At 39.5% G+C, this 13,581-nt stretch overlaps 1 protein-coding gene across 6 annotated transcripts in view; it reads left to right on the top strand.

Annotated features, from left to right (window-relative positions):
* The first annotated feature begins 1,627 nt into the window (after nt 1–1,627).
* NFKB1 (nuclear factor kappa B subunit 1) overlaps nt 1,628–13,581 on the top strand; it is a 140,814-nt gene continuing 128,860 nt past the window's right edge. For 3 of the 6 annotated variants that reach the window (XR_007125178.1, XM_047718092.1, XM_047718093.1), the window contains exon 1: nt 1,629–1,754. The gene's annotated coding sequence lies outside the window, so the exon portion shown is untranslated. Of the gene's footprint in view, nt 1,755–13,581 lie in introns of all 6 variants that reach the window. The other 3 variants (XM_047718094.1, XM_047718095.1, XM_047718096.1) reach the window with 2 other exon arrangements.

Below are 13,581 nucleotides of genomic sequence, written 5' to 3' on the forward strand. Positions count from 1 at the left end.
TTTATAAAATTCCCTGGGTTCCAGTTGTAGAAACAACCTCTGGGAGTTCAATGAAATCGCTTCAAGGTAGATTGTTGCTTGATCCCAAAGCCAGTGCAGAGACTCACCCCAAACCCAATCAAAAGGATCTCTTTCCCCTGCCAAACACTCCTCTGAGAACCCTGTCATGGCCTCAGGGAGGGGAGGGAGGGAGGAAAGGGAGCTGGGAGCCGGCGTGAAAACAATGGCCAACTTGCAAGGGCAATCAAATGCCATAGCAACACCGTGGTGATCGCGAGATTATTAGGTTTTTAAAGTTAAATTTACACAGTTGTCACGGAACCAAGTGGTGAGATAATAAGCTTGACAATATCTATTTCAGCTCAAGGTTTCTTATTCTAGGAGCTATTCTATCTTCAAGTATCCCCAGCCCTTGCCTAGCACGGTGCCTGGCACGTAAAGAAGCCCATAAACTATTGAACGGTGGTCACGGGAAGACCTGGCTGCAGGTTCTAACAGTGCTCTCTCCAGAAAAAAAAAAGAGAAAAACCAACCGCCTGATCAGTATTCCCTTTATCAGCTGTGAACCCAAACTATTGCTACCACCATTGCCATTATTCTATCCACGGTAATTATCATAAAGGCCTGACAACACCCTACAGATGAAAGTTCTGAGTAACTGTCATAACCAGGAGATTGAAGACCTTGCCAAAACCCAGTAGATTATTCAGAATCCAATGGACAGAAGCCGGTTATGATATAGCAATCCCACTTTACCCTGTGGAGAGATTTCAGTGTTAATGAGACAACTTAAAAGGAATATATAGATGAGATTTCTTTTTATACACAGCACGCTTGGCTCCAGGCCGCCCCATCATCCCCTCCAGATGCTTGGGCCTGTCCTTAGGGCTCTGGACCGCCAGACTCCAACCTCCGCGCCGCCGCCGCCTCCGCGCCGCCTGCCTCCCGGGACAATTCGGCCCCGCAGGCGCTTCCAGGGGGCCGTCCCCGTCCGCTCCGGCCTCTGCGGCTTCGGGAGCGCCGGCTGGGGGAGCTCCGCAGGGCACCCGGGCGTCCGGGCCGCGGAACGCGCGCCCCTAGTTCTGCGCCCCATAGCGGCCCCGAGGGGCGGGAGCCGAGCTCCGCGGCAAGGCAGGGCCGGGGGCGCAAGGCGCCCCCAGAGGTGCGGGCTTTCCCCACCCCCGGCGGCTACCCCACCTCCCGCCCCCGCTGCGTGCGCGCGGGTGTCCGTCTGTCTGTCTTCTCTCTCGACGTCAGTGGGAATTTCCAGCCAGGAAGTGAGAGAGTGAGCGAGAGAGAAAGAGAGAGAAGTGCACCAGCGAGCCGGGGCAGGAAGAGGAGGTTTCGCCACCGGAGCGGCCCGGCGACGCGCTGACAGCTTCCCCTGCCCTTCCCGTCGATCGGGCCTCTCGCCGCTGCCGCCGCCCTCGGCCTGCGCCCCGCCGCCGGCCCCGCTCGGAGAGCCCAGCGCAGCCCAGGCCGGAGCCGCCGCGGCCGGGAAGGCGGCACAGCCGCGGCCCGGCCAACGCGCGTCCTGCGCTTCCCTCCGCCCGCGCTGCGGACATGGCGCGGCGCTGACTGGCCCGGCCCGGCGAGAACGCGCGCCCGCTAGCCCGGACCCGACCCGACCCGCACCGGCCCCGCTCCGGCCCCGGCCGGCCGCTGCTTCTTCTTCCTTCTCCGGCCCGCAGGCCCGCGCCGCCCGGAGGGGAGCCCACCGGCGCAGGGAGGCCGAGCGCGGACTCGTCACCAGGGTAAGCCGAACTCGGGCAAGTGGGGGCCACGCCGGGGACGTGTGGCCCGAGTCCCGCCGCCTACCCGCCCCGCACCCCCTCTAGCCCTGCTCGGACTTCCTCATTCCTGCGCTAACCGCTGGGCTATTCCGGACGGAGGACCAGGTTGACAGGAGTTGAGAGGCACATGGGCATGGAGAGAGGGGCAGAAGGCACATCTGGACTTGGCAGGGGCCGCTTGGCCAGAGGGCCGCGGCTGCCCGGGCCGTCCTTTCTCCTCGCGTCCCAGCGCCGGGCGGGAACCGGGACCCGTGGGGGAACTCTCGCAAACTTTTTTTTTTTTTTTTAAATGTTCACCCCCGACCTCCACCCCTCCTGGCGGGTGGCTTGAGGGTTGAGGTGCGCTTCGGAGAGGGAAAGGTGGTTGGTGCAGTGCTGAGCCAGATTTCACCTAAGGGCGTTCCATGAAATGAAAGCAGAAGTGTATGTCAGTCCTCTTGACTGGGAAAGCCCTCCCCAGCTCCCCCAAATTTGAGTAGAAGAGCTTCATTCCTTCATCTCCTACTTCAAAAAGAAGCCCCCCACTTATGTCTGTCTGTCTGTCTCTCTCATACAAACACACACACACACAAACACACCAGGACATAATGTATTCAGCTACTACAGAATCCGTATCTTCGTTTTCACAAAAAACAAGGAGGGCCTGGTAATGAACCTACAGGGCCTGGCATTTGAGAACAGAAATTATCTACTTAGAGCACTTTTCAGACACTGATTATGTAAAACAGTCGGACAACAGCACCATGTATCATGCGTGACCTCCAAAATAAAAATAATGATATAAACAAAGCCTATCCTAAATACAAGTTTTCTTATGGTCTTTAAGAATAGATACCAATGGAGATGTTTGCCCTGATTTATTGGTCGGTACTGAAACCTAAATGAGACTTGATGATACAGTACTTGATTATCAAGATTTAAGACCTTTCCATGGACTTTGTTAAGTAGGGTTTTTCAGCATTGCAGCTTATTAAATAACTGTATTTAACTTAAAGATTTTGTTATAAGGCCCATAATCTGGGAAAATGACTATAGTATTACTACAACATTTAATAACTCTGTCATACAAATGTTCTGTAAACTGGTGATCTTTGGTAAACACTGAAGCTTGGGATCAAGATGTCCAGTGCTTATTTTTCTAGCAAAACATCTCAATAGAATATTCTTGAGTAGTTTAAATTGCAGTGTTTGTTAAAACTAAAACGGACTCTTGATTGGAATAAAGTTCTTAGCTGGAGTATGTTGTTTTCCTAATTTTAATATTGTGCTTTCTAGAGATGAATCCTCTTACTGTTTGATGCACTAAGGAAATGTAAATAATCTAAAGCAATGTATTTTTTGAGCTTATGAGCTTGGGAAGACAGGAAATACAAAGATTTGTTTCCTGTAGCATTTTACATTTGTCATGTAATTAAGTTGCTAAGGGGAGTCGAGTATATATCATAAATGGAAATGTGAAATCTCCTGAAATTATCCATCCATAGTGATATACCTGCAACTCCTCAGTGCCCTGTGGAGCTTGTTTAGATAAAATGTCTTCCTGGGCCACAGCCTACTGGACAAACGTGAACACAAAGGAAGGCTCATTATGTGTAGATTGAATGCTGGCATTGAAATACTGCTTGCTGTGAATAGTAAATCACCTCTAACCTAATTGAAACACTTTTTAAAGGAAATGTTATAATCCAGTTAGGTGTTGGTGGGTTTGACAATTAGTGTTTGAAAATCTATAATCTTTGTTTTCAAATTTCAATTTGATCTTAAATTCTGCAGCTGGCATTCAGATGGGCTGAATGAATAAACACCCTGTTTCTCAAACCCAGTTAGTAAATACTAGAGTATACATACAAAAATAGTTGTTTCCCCTTTGTAAGCACTACTTTGATCTTTGCACTTCCTTCTTACCCCTACCTCTTAAACAAGTTCATCTGTGATGACCGAGTTGCTATTGGGAGTTGCCATTGGTAAAAGCTTAGACTGAAATAGCTAGGATGTTAGATACAGTGATCATATCCCTCCTATTTCTCTTGTCATGTTCCTTGGAACAAACTGAAGCTAGTGTAAGAAACTAATATTTAGGCAGGTTTTTACTACTGCTTTCAGACTTCCAGATAATTGATGAAGTAAGTTACCTTCACTTTCAGGGATTGCTCATTGTGGTAGATAGAAGGTCTAGATAAAGACTTGGCGGCTGCAGGAATCTTGGACTCTCAATCAATTAGCAAGATCTTTTTTTTTTTTTTTTTAACCTAATTTATGAGAGGTATTCCCCTGTTCAGAAGAGGTGAAAGTTCTGGCTTTTGGGGGGAAGTGGTTACTTCATAACCTTCAATTAATTTGAACTTGGGAGAAGTAAGAACAGTATTGACATTTTAAAATAGTAAGTTAAAAAATATGAGTTTCCATATGGCTTTTTAATAAAGTGAAAATATCATCTTTCCCTTCTTCAGAACTTCTTAGTAAATGTGCTCTTCTGAGCATAGAGATGATTGCAATAGAAAGTGTATCTGGAAATGCAGAATAGTTTAACCAATAGAGTAAATACTCAGGTTACACTCTTCTAGTCTACAGATTGAACGGGAATCACAGTAGCAAGAAGGGATGCCTAAGAATCAATGGCTATGCAAATTAGCAGGGGGATTGTTTTATTTTCTGTTTATCCTATGAATCATGTAAGGTGGTAAGATTGTTGCATATTGTAAGAACAGAATAAGGAAGAGAAGGAAGGAAAGAATTTTATTGTTGTAGGAGGACACTTCTAAATGTTCTACTCTTACATCAGCATTTATGTGTGATTAGAGTTAATTGACAACTGTTTCTTGGTGACCAGTAAACCACACTGAAGCAATTTGTGCTGCTCTCTGGGAATTAATTCTCATCTACACTCTTGCACCTCCCACAAATGTGAACTCCCCTGTAATGTTCTTAGCTGAGCAGGTAAACCGTGAGGAGCATGTTTGCCCCTATGAGTTGACCCTGTCACTTCTTAGGAGACCTTAAGGATTTTCAAGAACTAGAAGCATTCAGCCTTAGGAAGGAATGTTTGGACTTGTGGCACAGTCCTACAAGTTAGTTTGGCTCCTTGACCTTTTTTTTTTTAAACAATAAAGATTAATGTTTGAAACCACTTAATCTGGTATAGTTAGTAGAGTAACATAACTGAGATGCTTATCTTTGTAATATTTCATTAATGAGTATCTAGTGCCTCACTGTTGGAAAAAAATAGCATTCTTTTCATGATGAGAAACTTGCTTTGTACCTTTGGTCTCTGTTGTATTAGAGAGGGTATTGCTGGGTGCAAATTAATGTGCTGTCTTTCATATTTCGGGTGAGGCTGATAGACTTACCCTTGAGAATCAACTAATAGTTTAGAAAACAAGATGTGAAGTCATAATTTATTGCTTCTCTACAAATAATTTAAAGCCTGACAGTTTTACATAAAATAAGATGTCATTTGCTAAAGATCACAGAACCCTCAAGAGTAGATTATGAATGAAAATAGAGTATTCGTCATAAAAATATTATATTTTAAAATTTAAAAAGAAACCAATTATCAAATCTCTCATTTTCCTATAGTAACTAATAGTTTTAATTTTCAGTAGTACAGGTTTCATCTGCTTTAATTTGTTGCCTATTTTGAAATTAGAATAATGAAGTAGAGGCTTAATTCCCCAATACAAAGTGGCTTATTACTTTTTATTTATATTGCACCATTAGGCCTAAATCTTATAACCAGCTTTTATTCTGAACCATATTTTTAATAGATATTAATAAATTTATAGACTTATTTTCTTCAAATGGTGAAAAAAGATTCTGACTGATGGAGCTTTAAAGAATACAAAGATTCTATATGGCTTATCCTTTAAGAGCCTAACTCTTTTTAAAAATAGTGGAAAGGAGGCTCCATAGCTCAGGGGTTAGAGCACTGGTCTTGTAAAAATAGTGGAAAGGAGAGGAAAAGAGCTATCTAAAAGAATGCAGTCTTGTAGTTACAGCTAAAAAGAAATTATACCAAATTTATACTGACAAAGGCAGTTCAGCACTGTGCTTATTGGCACATAGTAGGTCATGAATAACTATTTTTTGAGTGAAGGAATGGCACAAGTTTTCTTTTGTTGTGTTTGTTCAAAAATAGGGCAGCTGTTTTCTGCAAGGAAAAAAAATTACACTCTTTTGCCTTGCCTCTGGGAAGAAAGAAACCAAAAACTAGTTCTTGCTTCCTAGATATTATATTCTTATCTAAAGAGCACACAAAGTTTACTAGAACAAGGAATTTATTAAAAAGTACCCAGTGACTTTCAAAAGGAAAGCATTTCATTTTGAAAGATGAGTTTATGAATTGGAAAAAAATGGTTTTTAGTTTCCAGGTTTTAGAGGCACTTATGAAGGAACGTAATAAAGTAATTGAAATGATAAAAGGTGCTTATGCAAGTAAAAAATGTAACTTTTTGCTACTCTAGAATTTATCTGCACTCCATTGAAACTGTAATTTCAATATTAGTGTCTCCAAAAGAGGAAACAGTGCTACAGACACTGCTTGTAATCTGAAGTCTGTTAAAGCCTATCTAAATTAATCAATTAAAAAGTAAAACCAAAATATGTTAAGCCATCCAGAATTAAATACTTACCACCTACAAAAAACTGAAGGGGAAAAGCTACTAGCTGGAAAATCTTAGGAACAAGCAGACACTAAGTAAGGGGTACTGTATTTTCCACTTTTCATACTTGAATGATTTTGCAATACCCAGGACCTCCTCATGTCAGGGTTTTATTGATTATTTTTACTTGGAACATTTTTGGAAAACTGTCCTTGAAACTCTAAATCAAACCATGTATTATTCTATGTGGACATACTTTATGAAATCTTCCATCCAGACTAGAAGAGAACACAATGCCAACACTCCCAGGCCTGGTGTCCCGACCCCAAGTAGAGTTAGAACCATTTTATCAGAAATTGCTGATGCTTTGCTCCCCACTTAATTTTGGTTCTGACCCTGATCTCTCTTTGAATCACTTACAAAGACACATTCAGGTTTTAAAAATGAAATTTTAAAAATTGTTTAGAAATATTTCTATATGTAATCATTTTTGTTGCCAACAAATTGCGGAAGAAACTAAATGTTTACTTATAGGACAGGTACACTGTAGAGCTGTCACTGTTGAAAAGTACTCACAGCAGTGTTTGTTAGTTAAAATAATAAAATATAATCCACGTACTTTGCTAGCTTCCCTGTGAGAAGTCTCAGAGAAGGATAAATTCTGCTGTGTTCCATTACATAATCAACTCAGTCTGCAGCTTCCAGGCAGGAAGAGAAGCATAAACAAAAACACAAAACTATAATGTTAGCCTTATCTTTACTGTATTAGTCAAAATTCTATGGACAGTTCATACATTCCATACTGGAAAATAAAGCTATGGGTTTTTCTTAGTTTTCAGGCTTTTTATATATGAGTATTTGTTGATGAGATTTTCTTTTTTTCTAAACTTGAACAACAACAACAAAAAATACCAAACCTGCGTAAAGTTAAGCACACCTCTACAGAAAGCATTTAACATTAAAAAAATTCAATTGCTATAATGAATTTTGTCAAAATAGCAGTCATTTAAAAAAATTATTTGTTACTATTGTTTATTATGCAATTCAGACTGAACATACTACACTGTTTCAATGTCAGGACGTACCTCTCCCTCCCAAAGTCAGTTTTTATCTCCACAAATCAGTTCTAACACATATCAAGCATGAAAGAAGAAAAATTAAAGGTGATGACAGACTCTCTAATCAGTCTACCTGTTTATTGGTTCTGTGCCCACGCCTGCAATTCATTCGAATAGTGAGGATAAGTTACTTGATTGTCTTAGAAAATATGCCTTCTAGCAAGAATTTTAGGAATGGAGAGAATGACTATTTCTTTGAGTGTTTTAACATGAATTCCTCACGTTTTATTGAGATTTGAAGAACTTCTTTGTCTACTAGGTCTTAGATACAGGTTTATTTTTTAGGATTTAAGCATTTATTGGTGTTTGATCATTAAGACTTGGTTTATAAAACTTCAGTGTTTTTTTCTTTTAAACAGGGGTTAGGTATGGTGGTGAGGTCAAAGGAAAAGAACCTCTTACAATTTATAGCATTTTGTATAATGCTCTCTAAATAATACAAGCACCTTTATGACTTATAAAGCTAAAATAAAGTTGATATAGAAGGATGGAAGGAGTATGAATGGCTGTTTATACAGAAGAAATTTAAAGTAGGAAGAAACATGAAGAAGGTAAAGAATAAAAATTAAATTAAACTTGATGTTTTTAGTTTTGTTGGATATTCAGGAAAGTACTTAAGGGAGTACACAAAACCATTAGTTTATATAAAATTAAAATAGAATGTAAAATCTAGGCAGTAGAAAGATTATTATTATTATTATTTTTAATAGAAGGAGTGGGGGGCAGAGGGGCAAAGAGAGATGGAGAGAGAATCTTAAGTAAGCTCCATGCCCAGCACGGGAGCTGGATCTCAGAACCCTGAGATCATAACCTGAGTCGAAATCAAGAGTTGGGTGCTTAACCAACTGAGCCATCCAGGTGCCCAGAAAAGATTATTTTATAAAAAGTATTCACACTGCTCATTTCAAGCCAGCCAGAAAGCCTGGGAAAATATTTTGTTGGGGATGGATTAAAATGAACCAAAAACATAGCTAATCCCATAAAATATTTATTTAATTCATTCATTTATTATGTAGTTAACATATAGTAAGGTATATAAGTTGTGTGTGTGTGTGTGTGTGTGTGTGTGTGTTTTAAATCTATGAGTCTTAAAAATTTGGTCAAAATCAAGGATAAGGAAAGCATAAATAGGGATTTAGTGGGAGTGTCCTCTACAAAATTAGATCTTGAACTTTCTTACTGACTTAAATATGAATAAGAAAAATAACCAAGAAAGTGAATCAGAATTCCAGAGAAAAGGGTAAATTCTGTGTATCATGGATGAGAAGGGGAGGGTCATGACAAAAAGAGATTGAAAAGAACTTTCTTTATTGGCATTTCACTGTGGATTATCCTATTTTTGATTAATTAAAAACAATAGTTATTTCCCCCTCATTCTGAAAACATTTTAAAGTCAGTTGTGATTCAGCAAACCTCAGTACACTTGGAAAATTAAAATCAAAAGCATGGTATTTGACAATTAAATGTATTTCCTTACTCTCATGCCATAACATAGCATTCAATTGATAAAGTATCTTTATGGTTTCTCTCCATGTCTTTACCCAATTTCCCATTTTAAGCACTTAACTAAATTTAACAAGCACACCTTAGAACATTTTAATATTTCCCGACTATTTTATTTTAAGATTTTATTTATTTATTTGAGAGACAGAGAACACAAGCAGGGCGAGAGGGAGGAGAAGCAGACTCCCCACTGAGCAGGGAGCCCGATGCAGGGTCCCAGGGTCCTGGAATGGTGACCGGAGCTGAAGGCAAATGCTTAATCAACTGAGCACCCAGGTGCCCTGACTATTTTAAAACATTACCTTAGCAGTCATTTACCCTCAAGTTCTTTTTTATGATAGTCAGGGAAAGTATCCCATTTCTCTTAGAAAGTCTGCTTTAAAACCAAATTAGGAATTAGTCCAAGTTGTTTATGAAGGTAGTTCAATCTTGTGTTGAAATAGACGGATGATTCAGGGGTCGGTTGTGCTATATTTGCTAAACATGTGTGAAACTGAAGGAATCCAGTCATTCAAGGTAAGCCACAAAAAAAAACAGTAATTTTATTGCTGAGGCACTTAGGTATCTTCACATAGATATCCCCATCAGTATGCCAGTATCAAATTTATGGTCATGCTCATTGACCAACTGTCAGTCCCTCTCCGGCCCCCCCATGCACATTAAGGAGTGCAGTTGTTAGCCCACTATGATCCATTTGGTAGGTTCCCCATGCCAGAAATCTAGGAGACCATTCTTCATTCGTACTCATTCATCTCTTCCGATCACCAAGTTCTATTAACTCAGCCTCCTCCTCACCTCCCAAATCCATCCCTTCCTCATTGAATTTCTAGCTTTCATTTTCGCATTGTCTCCTGATTCATTATCTCCTTCTATTCCATCTTTCATTCCAGTATAAAGGTCAGCTTTCTAAAGCGCAAGTCTGATCATGTCACAGTCTTTATATTTCTGAAATCAGTCTCTGTAGTCTTCACAAGCTGATTCCTGCACAGCTCACTTCCCACCCTTGCTCCTCGCCCATCCCCTATTTCTCAGATCATCCACATCAATTTTCAGTTCCTTATTCTCTGTATTTTCTTGCTTTGAATGCCTCTGCATACGTGCTCCCTCTGTGAGGTATGTCCTTTCCTTCTTAGCCAACTTCTCAACCTTTGGAGATGGTTGGGGCATCATCATTTCTCTCTCTCTTTCTCCTCTGTCCATTCTCCCTGACCTCATCCTGAAGTTATGTGCTTGCAATCCGTCTTCTCTTGACATATTATGTTTTCTAGAAAGAAAATATCTTGAGGGTGGGGATTTTATCTTACTTTTTCTTTGCACAGCACCTGGTAAGTTTGCTAAATGAGTAAGTAAATAACTAAGCAGAATGTCAGCAGATACTGACTAGGTAGCTATTGATTAAGCTGTGTGGCTCTGAGCAAGCTAACTTCTCTGCGTTTCATTTTTCCTATGTATAAAAATGAGAGGGTTAAACTAAATGACCATCTACTTCTAAAATTCTTTGTTTCTTTGATATAATCGTATTATTTGGAAGAGTTCAGATTTTCTTGCTCTATTGAGCAAAGTCACCCTAAGGAAAATGCGCATGTGAGCAGGTACAAAAATGATTCTTGACTGTCATTATGATAATGTGTGGAACTGTTCATTTTTGGATTTTGAGTTATCATTTATGGTCTAAGTCTAGTTTCATTCTGACATCAGGTGTTTCTGGGGTTGCACCTTTTTGTTATTAATTTCTACTGTAAACTTAAATTCACATTTCTCCAAAGAAACTGAAGACACACTTGATACAGAAATTGAATATAAAATTCAATGTTTTAACTGTAACTGGGTTCAAGCTCTCATTAATTATATAGTTGGAGGAGGAAAAAAGGGAAGTGGTAGTAATGTAAGCTCAGTCCTCATGTGTCAGAACAAGAACATAATGTTTAAAATTGACAAATTAAGAAAAAAGATATAAACATGTTGTTTGGAAATATGGAAAGAACCCCCATGAAAACCAAAAAAGAGAAAGTTAGGAGTGGTAAAAAGTCACTCAGAAAAGCAGTATTGAAGATGAGGAGAGGTGGGGTAGGGGAATCTTTGCTTTTTTATAGAAGCTCTTCTACCTTTGCATAGTATGATTTTTTTTTTAACCATTAATTCATTTGAATATACATTGGGTCCTTTCCAGTGCCAGGTTCTAGGAACTGGTAATACTGAACAAGGCAGAAATCAATAATTTCATGGAGCTTAGATTATTTCATATTATCAGTTTTAAAATTTTTCTCTTTACATTAGCCTTTTTAAGATTGAAGAATTACATAGCTAAAAGATTGCATTAATCATAAAAGTATAGCTTTAGTGATTTACCTCAAAATGAATACACTTAACTTAGGTGGTGCTCTAGAAAGAACATTACCAGCTCCCCAAAAGCCTTATTTCTGCCCCTTCGTGGTCAGGACCCCTACCCTTCACTCTCATTTAAAAGGTTTCACTAATGGGGCGCCTGGGTGGCTCAGTTGCTTAAGCGTCTGCCTTCTGCTTAGGTCATGATCCCAGAGTGCTGGGATCAAGCCCCATGTCGGGCTCCCTGCTTGATAGGGAGCCTGCTTCTCCCTCTCTTCCCTGGTTGTGCTCTCTGTCTCTATCTCTGTCTGTCTCTCTCAAATAAATAATAAATTCTTTTCAAAAAATAGGTTACACTACTGACTTTTGGATTATATGCATGTTGATTCCATGAGTCCACATATAAATTCATCCACATACAATTGAAAATTGACTGAATGATTTCACTACTCCAAGGTACTAATAATGAGCTTCCCACAAGTAGGAACTGTGCTATAGATAAAAGCTCTAAGGTCAGTTCATTTGAGACTTTGATCACTAAACAAAATATGTTTATAAAAGTAGAAAACAATTCAAATTTTCATATGAATCTGTCATTTATGAGTTTGAGTAAATATTTTGTTTATTGCCCAGCAGTCAAGGTCACTGATAAAGAGACATGGGAGAAAGAAGAATTCACATCAGACCTTATCAGAAATGAAAGAGAAAGGGCGCCTGGGTGGCTCAGTGGGTTAAGCCTCTGCCTTCAGCTCAGGTCATGGTCATGATCTCAGGATCGGGGGATCGAGTCCCGTATCGGGCTCTCTGCTCCTCAGGGAGCCTGCTTCCTCCTCTCTCTCTCTCTCTGCCTGCCTCTCTGCCTACTTGTGATCTCTGGCTGTCAAATAAATAAATAAAATCTTTAAAAAAAAAAAAAAGAAATGGAAGAGAATGTAGTTCACTTTTTTCTTCCTTTTTACATTGACATCTGCATAAATTGAAGGATTTATCTATGGTCAATGTGGAAATGCCTTCATAACTAGATTTAAGGACTGAAAGTTCCCTGTATAAGACTTGATTTTGATGCTTGCAAATAATCATTTGTGTGTTTGTGTAATTGGAAGGTCACTGTTGTTCTTACTTCTTCAAGGAATACCTTCTTCTCCCTCCAGAGCGATTGTCACCATATCCATAGACTCAAGCAAGTATTAATGGTTCACATGAATAATCCTTTTCATTTAAAACATAAAGGATATATACTTTTATAGATATATGAAGATAAATAAAAATGAAAATCCAAACTGAAGTTGTCATACTCAAATTTAAGAGAACTTGTTTTCTCCCTACCTGATCACAATAATGCTAATCTCCAATTCATAATTCTTGAGGTCTCCTCTTCAGTCTGAAAATATAAATACTCCAAAATGGTGCTCAAGACAAAGGCCAGACATGAAATTAAAATTTGGTTGTACTCTATCTTTTTAATTAAGTCTTCATTTTTTTTTAGAACAGTTTAAGATTCACCACAAAATTAATATGGTACAAAGATTTCCCCTATACCCTTGCCCCTCTCTATGCATCTTCTCCCGTTATCAGCATCTCCCATCAGGGTGGTACATTTGTTACAGTTGATGATCCTACATTGACACATGGTAAGCACCCAAAGTCCTTAGTTTGTGTATGGTTCATTCTTGGTATTGTGCATTCTTTGAGTTTGGACAAATGTACAATGACATGTATCCATCATTATGGAATCCTACAAGAGTATATTCATGGACCTAAAAGTCCTGTGTTCCACCTATTCATCCTTTATCCCCTCCCCCCACCATCATACTCTATTTTTAGAGAATAAATTTGTAGTAAATCAAATCCCTTTCCAATGCCACCTGAATGAAAGACCTCAAACTTAATGTATTGAATTGGTTTTTATGTGGAAATGGAAGGCAACAGTATCTCCTGAGTCACTTCAGTTATAACATGTAAAGTTTTTATCTAATTTATTGTAATCTTTAGAAAACTTCTCTAGCTATACAAATTTAGATTCACCGTATTTCATCCAACTATACTATTAACAAAAATAAATTTTACTCAGAATGGAATCTGCCATTTAGTATATATGACACTTAATTATAATATGATAGAAAATGTCCAGAATATCTTTTTGACCCTATAAATCATTCATTTATGATTAAGAAGACAAGCATAGGCAAAGATTCATACTTCGGCAACACATTAGAATGCATTCTGATCTAAGAAAATCCCTGT

Source organism: Lutra lutra, chromosome 2 (assembly GCF_902655055.1).
Source record: "Lutra lutra chromosome 2, mLutLut1.2, whole genome shotgun sequence".
Taxonomy (NCBI): Eukaryota; Metazoa; Chordata; class Mammalia; order Carnivora; family Mustelidae; genus Lutra; species Lutra lutra.